General features: G+C 41.5%; 1 long non-coding RNA gene across 1 annotated transcript; it reads right to left on the minus strand.

The window, feature by feature from the left end:
- Positions 1 to 752: 752 nt before the first annotated feature.
- On the minus strand, positions 753 to 11,399 carry LOC125330608. The gene is made up of 3 exons (XR_007205636.1): positions 9,784 to 11,399; positions 8,525 to 9,164; positions 753 to 1,571 (listed from the first exon to the last, which is right to left on the minus strand). It is a non-coding gene; the product is annotated as an uncharacterized LOC125330608 (long non-coding RNA).
- Positions 11,400 to 11,442: the final 43 nt, after the last annotated feature.

An 11,442-nucleotide genomic window follows, 5' to 3' on the forward strand; every position in this document is an offset into this window, starting at 1 on the left:
CAGCATACCAATATGTGCTTATCAGTAGCTTGTCCGTATTTGCTTTGGACTTCTTTCGAAGTTATTGTTTAGGGGGATAATTGACTATTTAGTCTTGTATTTTGGTTCACTTTAAACCTGTACCTGCTTCAGGCTCTGGTTCACTAAAATCTTGCAAGGTGCCTGTAGCATCAGGGTAGTTTGCATTCTCTCTTCACCCTGCTTCCCTCGATGGCTGCATCAGTTTGTGCCTTGCCCTGGCCTGGAGCTGGCTCTCAGGGCCTGCAGATGAGGGCACAGGAATGCAGCTGGTGGCTCCAGAACAGGGACTGGATTGAAGCATGAACCAAGAGCAGTGGGGCTGCAGCCACCGTGTCTGTCATGAGGATCTCACTTTCAAAGGGTTTGTTTTGTTCTTAATCTTTGCTGTGGAAAGCTTCTGCACTGGCAGAGAAAAAAAACTGTGACGCTGAGGTCAGCCAGCTGAATTGGGAGGAAAGTGCAGGGGAAATTCCATGGAACTGATCAGACTTGTACCACAAGGTCACAAACCCAGAGCTTGTTTAGAAAGGGTGTATCTGGTATTTTCTGGATACTTTCAGAAATGCAGGGAGTTCATGATACTCAGTTATTAATTCATTCTGTTTATTTTTTTTTTCCTTTTCAAACAAAATTGAAGTTTCTCAGAGATGTTTCTGAGCTTTGTCCTATGTCCCCCCTCAGGTATGGGCTACATGAGGGAAGAAGGATGTTAGAAAGAATACCAGACATAATCCAGTTTAGAATAGCTTTATATAGTCATTAAGAAACACCAAGTAACACAGATTCCACAACAAGCGTTGTCCCTATGCCCAAATGCAAGACTCTGAAGGGCAAAGCAATACAGAGCTGTGAATAGCTTATTGTATGCATTACTTATTTTCATTGGATTGACTGCCTTCAGTTTCTCAGTAAACTGTTTACAGAAGTTTAAGGATATTTGTAAGCCACATTCCATCAATATATGGTGCTACAGAATTGTCTTTATTTGATTATGTTTTTGTCTCTCAAAAGAAATTTAAGTCTTACTGTTGTACGATCAATATTTGTAATATTTTTTTTGTGACTAGATACCTTCTTAGACTGATAGTAGGAAAAGCAAGTGAAATAGTTTTGTCTAAAGTTTAGCATCCAACCTTATAATTTTAGAAAGCTGAGTTTGTAGAAAGAGAGCAGCTGTTAAATCCTGTAAACTGCCTATGCTGAAAAGTAAAATTTCAGTAGAGACAGGCAGGGTTGAACACGTACCGTTAGCCCACCAGCAAAGCAATTCTGATACAGCAACCAAAGAGTCACCTAGTCCAGAATTCAATTTATGGAAGTTAGGTACTACTTTCATGCCAAGACCAGTTTACAAAGTCTGGATATCCCAAAAAAACTACAAGCATCAGAAAGTCACAAAGAATTTAAGGTCAAAGCCCCCACAGAAAGCAGCACTTGCTAACAGACACCCCCAGTGTTAAGACCGATGAGAGCACCCAGCATCTGCACACAAGTGTGAAGGATTACACCTTCCTGCAGAAGTTTGCTGAAACCAGCAGCACATACCTAGACTGGAAAAGAACAGAAAGCAAAGACTGATATCAGCATTACGTACTCCAGAGGTTTGAAAAAGCATAAAAAATGTTGGTTGATATACCAGCTTTCTTGTTACAATTGCAGACTTTACACATTAGTTATTCACATGAAGCCTCTGGAAAAGCAGGAATGTTCTGTTTTTATCTTGAAATGTGACATATTTTACTTGGTAGAATGAATTGTACTCTAGGCACTACTTAGCTCCATAGCTGTAGGAAGAGTTTCTGCTTGAGATGTTTAACATATCTGTTAGCAAATTCAGAAATTGAAATGTAAAATCCAAGGCACCATGAAGACTGGAAATAGTCTTAATTTGGGGTGGTAGTTTAACATCGAGTATCAGAGAATGCAGTTGAAAACATTGCTTATATCAAGACAAGCAACACAGTATTTTTATGTAAATAATGTCGTATGGATCAGTCTCAGTGAAGTGTCTCTCTTTGCTTATTCACTAAACAGCCACAATGCAAAATACCACATGGCAAACAAAGACATCGACTGAGAACTCTATTTTCCTGTGGTAGAGGGCTATGAAACATGAGCTATTTCATTAAGGGTAGCCTAACTTCATCATAAAAATGTTTTCTGGACCTGAACAAATAATGAGAAATATCCCTACTGAATGGAGTTTCAATATCTGGTACTTCCCTGGATATTACTCAACAGTAAGAAAAAAGCAATGCAGAATGTGGTGTGGGGGGAATATGCTTACCTGATAAAGGGTGTGTTTAGATTAGGTAACATGAGATTGGTGATTAAAAATGAGAGGGAGGCCACTAATTTGGTGGCTCAGGCTTTGCACTGATAAGGGAAATTTATTCAATGTTGTCCAAGCCAGACATAGCTAAGTTCAGTTTCCCTGTGCTCGCTTACATCCCAGCTGTGGGGCTAATGTCCAACAATTAGCTCATTCCTGCTGTTGGGAATGGTGTTACAAGAACAGAGGCTTGTCCATGCGTGCCACCAGGCCTGGCAGCATCAGGGACCAAAGAAAGTTTTAGGCACAAGGTTGACAGAGATGGAACACAAGGAAGAGCTGTTTAGTCATTTTGTGACTATCATGTTCTCCTAATTCTAATACAGTTCTGGCAGTAGTTTTGGAAGAAAAAGATTCTCTGTAGGGCCTTATTATTGTCATGTAAGTGTCAGCATTTAGGTGGATTGCCTGAACTTTCCAAGTGGAATATATTGATCAGCAAATGGAAATCACTGAACAGAGGAAGTGCAAAGAACACTGAGTGTTCACTTTCTCTTCAAAATATCATGGAAATGTCTGGCAGATAATTGTCATTTGCTTTTCTTCAGTAACTACTCAAGACTTTTGGCTCCCCCATTATAAGCACTTGGACTAGAAACTCGCAAGCTGAGTTTATTAATCTTAGTGGATGTTTCTGCATTAAAGTGCTTCAAATGTGTTTTTGATTGAGCCAGGTATCCATCAGAGCAGACGTGTACAATCATTACCATCTGAAAGGGTCTTACTGCAATGTCTCACTGTTGTTAATTTTAATAATTTGGAAGAACTTTAAAAACACTTTGAAAAGTGAAAAAGCCAAAGGCATTCAGTTGTCAAGTACTACAGCTTTTGGAAAGGAGTTTGTCCCCCAAAAGAAGAAAAATACAAGTTCAGCAGCTCTGCAAACATTGTTTCCATGCAGCAAGAACAACACTTACAATTAAATAGGCAACAATTGTAGCTGATGTAAATTAGACTCTATGTGACTTGTAAGCTGCTGTAGATAACAGAAGGAACAAATTTAGTGTATAAAGAAGAAAAGGTAGTATCAAAGAAATTGAAAGACTCATCCTAAAGTTTCAGTGTCTATCCATATGCCCACAGCTCTTGGTCTGCTGCCCTTCTTTGAATCATGTCTTTAATGGCACTTCCAAACTTTGGTAGCAAGACCTTGCACTCGCTGATTTCCACGTGTGGTACACTGAATATCCCAGCTCCCCTTGTGTGCAGATACCTGGCTGGCACTCGGATCCAGCACAGCACTGCTAGGTGGAGCAGGTGTGTCTGTTAGCAAACACTTCCATGGCTCTGAGCATCTGTCTCACAAGGGCTTTTTCAGCACCAGAATGATTCCCAAGAGACAGACAGATGGTACCATCTGTGCAGTCTTCTGACTTCCAGCTTTAGTGCTCACTGCCATCTCACTGGGTACAAATTTTATTTAGGAATAACCTGTTCAGTTATTATTGTATGTATTATTTTATTAACCAGCAATCGATTCACATTTAGAATTGTCCTAAAACTTTGCAGGGCCAGTTGTCGTCTCCCTGCCTCTTTCATGGTTCTCAGGAAGCTCTTTTTGATAGAAATGAGTCACATCCTTAGAGCATGCTTCTCTCATTATCTTGTCAAAGCAGAAACACAGATAATGAAAAAATATACTTGGGGAGAATTACCAGGCTATGGACTTAGATGGGACCCAAAATCACTGGAAGTAGTCTTAGAAGAGAAAATGTTGAACCATGAGTGTTTCAGTAAATAGCGTAGGAAAAAGAATAAATCATACTGTGCTGTGATTCTTAACAACAGATGTGTCCCTTATCTGAGCCTTATCTTCAGTTGGTTGCAGGTTTAAAGCTTTGCATAGTAGCTAAAAATACAGAAAAACATACTGTACATTCTAAGAGGGGCGATTAGTCTCCTGCTGGAGGAATGTCAGCTATTGTTCTCCTCCCAATCAGGGCAGTTTCAAGATGAAGCTAAACTCACTTTTTATTTTCCATCTCAAGTTTCCATGGTAACTATATGTAATCATCATATTTGTAAATAGCAACTACCCATTTAACTTCACAGCCACTCTGAACATTTTTTGCTACAATTTTAACATCCTTGAAATGTCCAACTCTTGTCTTCTTACGATTTTACTGTCAGGATACATAATTATTTGGGGATATTTCTGTTTAAGAAATCTTCAGTGATGCAGAAGCACTGTAGTACATCTGTGTATAATACAGCTGTGTGGGGGTCTGTACAGGCATACGTGCACAGGCACGTCATGAACATTGTCTGGCAATGGCATATCCCATTATAAGTCTTTATTTTTCAACTTCTTACAATGTTGCCAAGTTGAGGCCACTCAGGTTGAATGTCATTTGGCCCAATTCACATTCCAGAGATTTCTTTAGTAGTTTCAACTAGCTTTTTTCAATTGTGGCCAAAAATGTGGCTATGGCAGAAAAGAACAGTTTGCCTTCGTGGACAGGATCCTTACAGCTTTTTCAGCAAGTCTGGGAACAGGGCATGGACGATACCTTGCTGTCACAGACATAGCTTTTTGTTGTCTTACTAAAAATTATCCCAAATTTGGCCAACTTTTAATCTTCTGAGAACTTCTATCTCTCATATGCGCAATCTAGATGTCCTAAAATTCGTAGCTGGAAACTGGAATTTGCTGAAGTTTCTGTGTGCATTAAGCACAGTTTGGTCCATGAGAACTCCTACATGCTGCTGGCCATGATGATGATGATGATGATGATGATGATGATGATGGCTGCTGAGCCATCACCAGCTGACTGGGCAGCACCAGCCTGCTGCTCCAGCATGGAATGACACCTGATGCCTTACTGCCTCTGCTTGGGTCCAGTGCAGACTGGGGACAAGTGGTGGGGACAGAAACAGAGAGAAGGAGAATGGCAGAAGGACTCCCCTGTGAGACCTGCACATATGGTTAACATTAAACAGGTATTTAAAAGCTTTGCAGAGTAAGGATGCAGAGCTTTTTCAACAAAGCCATTTCCCCAAATCTCTCAAATCCCACCCCTTGCAATCTTAGCCTCTTTCCCATTTCTACCCCATCTACCTTACATCCCCAGAACACCACTTCCTGTGGAATTAAACATCAATAATATAGCTTTTGGGTTTGATCAGAGTAAGTGGTCTGTATTGGAATCTTGTCAGTTGTTTTTCATTAGGAGAAACTGCGAATGAAGTGGGGAATGAAGTGGCCCTTTTCTTTTCCAAAGAACACACAAAGGTCCATTTCCTTGGGCACAGGAGGAATTAAACAAAGACAGTTCCTTTACTCAGCATCTAGTCCCTCCCAGTTTGCACTTGGCCAGAGAAGTTCATTCTGGCCATGATCCTAAAGCTTGTCCTTACTGCCACTTTAGCTTTCTCTGGCTCCTGTCAGATGCTGTGGTGCTGGCTGTGCCCAGCCTGCCCAGGGCTGCACTGGCATGCAGCTGCCAGGGTTCACCCTTGCAGCAGGAGTTGCTGAGCGCTCTTGTACGCAGTCTGTATTTGGGGTGGCAGGACTTAGTGTTTCCATGGTCTATTCCACAGAGAAACTTGTCTTTCCAACACTTACCCTGCCTAAAAGGTCACTGGTTATACCCATGAATTCTGGAACATAGCCCACTCACAACAGGACGTAAATTTAAAGAAACAAAAGCAACAGAAAAGTTCTTGCAGGTTTGTTTAACCAAAGTTAAACTGTTCCATTCCTGTGCAAAAATGATGTACTATTAACGAGAAATACCAGTTATTTGAGACATGCTTAAAACTTAGAAATACTAAAAAATATTCATATTTTCTTTTTTCCCTTCCACATTCTTGGAAATAATCCTAATTTTTGCAGATAGACACCTGAAGTGAAGCAAATAATTTTGGGTGATTCCTGGAGGAGTCCTGTTACCTGGTTCCCAGGTGCCTGGAAAACAGGCTATAAAGGCTGGGATCTGTCTGCAGCAGATTTTGTAATGCTCCTAACTTTGTGCTGCTTTAAGTAATTTTTTGTTGAGGTGTCTGGAGAAATAAAGAGAAAAGAGGCATTGTGACTTTAATAATAAATAAGATCAAATATACTCATTCACTTTAGCAGTGAAAAAATGAAAAAGGAAGTATAAATTAATAGGGGTTTTTTGTTTAATATAGCAAAATTATAACATTATCTTTCTTTCTTCACAGCACTGAATTAACCTTACTTCTCTTGTCTTTTGCAAAGCATTGGCATCAAATAAACAGCAATAGGTCAGTGACAGGGAATACAAATTAGCTTCCTTTTCTAAGTGCTACTGTTCTTACTCCTGATTCTGGCAAATACAGGGGAAAATTGGATGTAGTATTCCATAACGCTCTCTGGGAATTGTCAAATATTCTACTGATACAAGATTGAATGATGTTAAACATTTATCTGTAGTAGTTTACTTATCTTGAATTTGGGAGTGGAGCTAACTAGTTCTATGTTGGATTTTTATTATTAAATTCTAACAAAAGAATTTGCCAGTTTTGTTTGTAGAGGCTCATGGTGGCTTAGAGCACTATAAAAACAGAGCAGGTGTTCACTCTGCCAGAACAACTGCTAATGGCCTGTAGCTCTGGGAAGTGTCTCTCCTCTGCTTTTGAAACTAAAGGAGATTATTACAGTGCTGTCAAAAATATTCAGCAGAGATGTAGCTGATGATTTGCATCATTAGAATAAATCACAACATTTGTAAAGCCTCACTAAATGCTACAAGGCACTGGTCCTTATTGTAAGCTCTCACAACAGAAACATATGAAATATGTGTTTCCTTATTATTTACTCAACTTTTGAGCAACTATACAGTTTGTCTACAAAAGTTGTCCACACGTTTATCAATAGCACACAATGCTGTGTGTCCAATCAGGGCAAAACAAATCTAACCAGTAAATCAAGGATTCTACCTCATAGATTTATTAATCTGTGTAGTAACACAGTAAGGTCCAGCTATTTATGAGACAGAGATATTTATATACATTCCAAAATCTGTTTAATTTTCTGTCTTTAATTTTCTAATTCCTGGCTTTTGGATGTTAGGGATCATTATGAAGTTCTCACCATGTTTTCTGTCACACATTTTCAATCCTCACTCTGATGGAACTAGTGTTTTGTCTGGTTAATTAACTACATATATTACTTACTTTTATCATGTTGTGCTTTGGAATTAAGAGCCAAGCTGAGTGCCTGTTAACAACCCCTGTGCATCATGGAGAAGGGAGTGCTGCAGCACAGCACACCTTATGTTAGCTGGGCATGAAGGAGGTATGCTGAGTGAAAATACCTCTGATGCCCATAAAACAGAATCAAAAGCAATGGTTCTGCTGAGTAATAAATCATGTCTGATGTGAGCTAGAATTGTGCCACAGCTGGTGTGCACATGGACTGTTATTTGCAGAGGCTTTTGTGTACCTGATGAAGATAGCTGTGAGGGACTTTACATTAGAGGGAAGCATGTGTTCCATCCAGAAATTAAACTCGTATAAGAAGGGAATGTGTCCACTCCTGAGAAAGGGCAAGAGTGAGGGATAATAACAACACTCTGAGGTGTTTTCGTATGGTTGATGTGTCAGTGAGGTTCTCAGAAAATCAGAATGCATGTGCACATTTCTTCTTCTGTATGCCACCCTTTGAATTGTGTTTGCCACCCAAAGTGTTTGATCAAAACATACATTTTTGAAGGCTTTTAATGAAGGAGAATGAGAAGGCCTAAAGAGATGGCATTTTAAGCTTTTGGAAAAAAGTAAGAAGGAAAAGCATGAGAAGAACTCCTGGCTGGTGAAGAAAGGGGTAGGAATGGAAGAAGATAAAAATGAGAAATTCTTGTGAGTACTTTTATAGCATTCACCAGTCTTATTGAGGACAATCAAAACTGCCTAAAATCTACTTTTCCATTACCTTTTTGCCAGTTCTTAGGGATATTTTGTTTAATACAGGGCCATTTGAGAGTGCTGAACAATATAAACAAGCAATGAAAATATATCCTGGATTAACATGACCCCCACATCTCCATTGCATGTTCTTAATTGCAGGCCAGCACGTTTTGCTTTCCTTTAGAATTTGTACCATGGGTTTAAAATACACAGACAGTACAATTCAAAACCACCAAAAAACACCACACAAAGTATTAAGAAGACAGTAAGTAATTCTCTATTTGTTTCATACAAGACTGTTACCTGGATAAAAATGTCAGAGTAGTGCAGTAGGTTCTATTGGCACCGGGTGAACGGATCCAAGGCAGTGATCTGCCTCTTCAGGCACCCCCGAGGGGACTGGAGATGCACAGGGTTCCAGAGCAGTCCAAGCAATTCCAAGTGAGACAGACAATAGCAGAGGAAATTCTTAGCAATGCAGAATAGTGAGGGGTGGGGTGTTGGGTGCTTCAAATATTATGGAATATCCCACCAAACACAGGAAATCATTTTGCAGCAAGTATCATCTCATTGTAGATGGTATCATTCCCTGCAGTGCCTTTGTTTTCACATCCTTATTACGACAAATTGAGTCCCCTCCAACAGATAGACTGCAGTGTCCAAGCAGTTTTTTGGTGCCATTACAGCAGCGATGACCTCTCATCCCCCAGACGGGTCTCTCTCCTCTTACCCAAACAAACCACACCCAGAGATGAGTTGCATGGTAGTGCTGTATTGTATTTCTGAGTCACACAGTATTTCTGAGTCACCATCATGCTCATTCCTGCTGAGACACTAACAGTACCATTCTTCTCGTACTGTAGCTGCCATTAATTGCAGTATTCCTCTGCGAGTGACCAGCATGAGGGACGAATGTCAGCTCACATTTCTGGAAAGTGTATTACTATGGGAGGGAGACATTTGAGGATAATTAGAAAAGAGCAAGCTGCCCTACCTGTCATACATGTCAGCAAGCTGAGAATCAATTTGCATTTCTCCTACAGAGAACATTATCACCTCTACATTTTACTACTGAAACTATGACACTGCACAAGGGAGGTATCAGATGATCTTCAGTTTTATTAGTTTTTAAAAATAATATCCATTTTACTGTAATTTTTTTCCAGCCACATTTATATGTGTGTATTTGACTGGTTGACAGGGGTTGTGCACCATACAGTTGATCTATAGTTAATAAATGAGACTAATAATTGCACAAACCAGACAGAGATTGCCTTCTGTACGTGCTGCCAGGATGTAAGAGTTCAGATTGTTGCTTTGTCATCTCTTTGGTATCAGATTTTTGTTTGGGCTGGAATATTTTCTGCTATGATGTACAGAATTACACCAGGAGACAAGTTTGAACTTACAGTTGAACTTACAATAGTTTGCAGAATTCTGTCTGGCATAAAGACTAGCACCCCTGTGGTTTTAATAGTAATGCACAGTGGGATAACTCGTGAGGGTGTCAATGGTATTGCACACCCCTAAGTGAGGGAAACATCAGTGAAACCTGAGCTCACCTCATTTCTAAGACCTCCTGTAACCTCAGGGGTGTAACATCCCTCTGGATGCCAGGCTCATCTGTGTGGGCTGTGTGCTGGCCAGGGCTCCACTGGTTGTACTGGGGACTTTGCTTACCTTCTGTAAGCAAAGGCTGATCTGGTATCTTTCATTGTTGTCCCTTTGGGATTGGAGGAGATGTTGGTTTATCCATATTTGTCTGCCCGGGCTGGCCGTTTGCTACATCAGCAGGTCTCACCAGGGACAGGACACTGGGCCACTCACCTCTTGCCTCTCACCACTCGTCTGTGTTTGATGCCAGTATGACTCTCTCTGGTTTATGCATTCTTGTGCAACCCAGGACCAATCAATGATGTATTTGCTGTCCTGCCAGCAGCCCACGCTCTGGTAGTGTTGGTCGTGGTGCCCATCAGGAACAGCCCGGAGACAGTGGTGCTGTTTGTACTGACTTTTCAGGACAAATGCTCTCTGTCCAGATGTTACAAAGTTATGCTTCCTTTGCAGTTGTTGGGCAGTGTGAGTGTTGGCTTGGCTTGGGCCTTTGCCACAAGTGTGTAGTTCCACATGTGTGGTTTTGAGCACCAGCAGTATGAATCCTGCACGGCTGTCACTCGGGTCTCTTTTGCTGCATGTTCAGTAATGCCCACGGGCTCTGGGCTAAATTCCCCTGCCATACAGTGCTGCCTTGCCCTGCCCTCAGCAGGTACTCAGTGCTTTCTCAGGAGGCCAGTTCCAGATCTCTTGAGATGGGAGTTCTGAGTGTTTTGTCTGAGGATCAAATCATGACCTTCACAGAGCTAGGCAGCTCTAAGAGTTGTAGGGTTGGCTTGCCTCCATCATTTGGAGGATGGAGAATTAGAAAGCTCTCTTATAAATCATATCTGTTTTAATTTGCCGTGCTCTTCTGTTTCAGTTTTGTACATAGTTTAGTACAGTTCAAATGTCTCGAAAAGTTTCCTGGGTTTGCCTGCTGAGCAAACAAAAACTATTGGGAAAGCAAGAGATTTTCCGGAGGTGTTCCCACAGTCGCAGGACTGCCTTCCTGGGGTACTGGCACTCTTGGAGGCGCTGTTTAATCCATCCATCTCTTGCCGAAGTTTCAGTTCACACTCCCGGCTCTGCTGCTGTTTCCTCAGCTCGTGTGCCAGGCTGGCAGAGGGCCCCTAATCCTTCCAGGAGGGGGACTGCACCACCCCTGAAAGAAGTGGGTTAAAACGTTCTTTAGTTTCCGAAACATGTTTTTCATAGGACCTGGGAGAGGTTTCCATGGAAGTGGGATTTTTCTTTCAAAAAATAGATGTGAAAACTAGATGGAACTTCCAGAATTGTGTTAGACAGCCTCAGTTTCTGCACCGTAAGCTGTTGTTCCACATGGCAATTGGTTTGCATTATGCATCTGAAACTAATGCTGCGAAAAGTGACAGCGAGCAGTGCTGGCAAGTGGTTTAATGGAATTACGCAGCAAGCCAAAGTCCATCAAGGCGGGGAGCAGCCTCCCTGGGATACTGAGACGTGTAGTTAAAACACTGCACTGATCTATTTCAGCGCAATATTCTTCTTTATCAGGGTGGGCGCATTAACTGCGGACATTGCCGCAGCCGCTGCCGCCGCTGGCCCCGGGCCGGGGGCCGGGCCGCCGCTGACCCCGCCCGCCATGG

The sequence above is a fragment of the Corvus hawaiiensis genome, chromosome 10 (genome assembly GCF_020740725.1).
Source record: "Corvus hawaiiensis isolate bCorHaw1 chromosome 10, bCorHaw1.pri.cur, whole genome shotgun sequence".
NCBI lineage: Eukaryota > Metazoa > Chordata > Aves > Passeriformes > Corvidae > Corvus > Corvus hawaiiensis.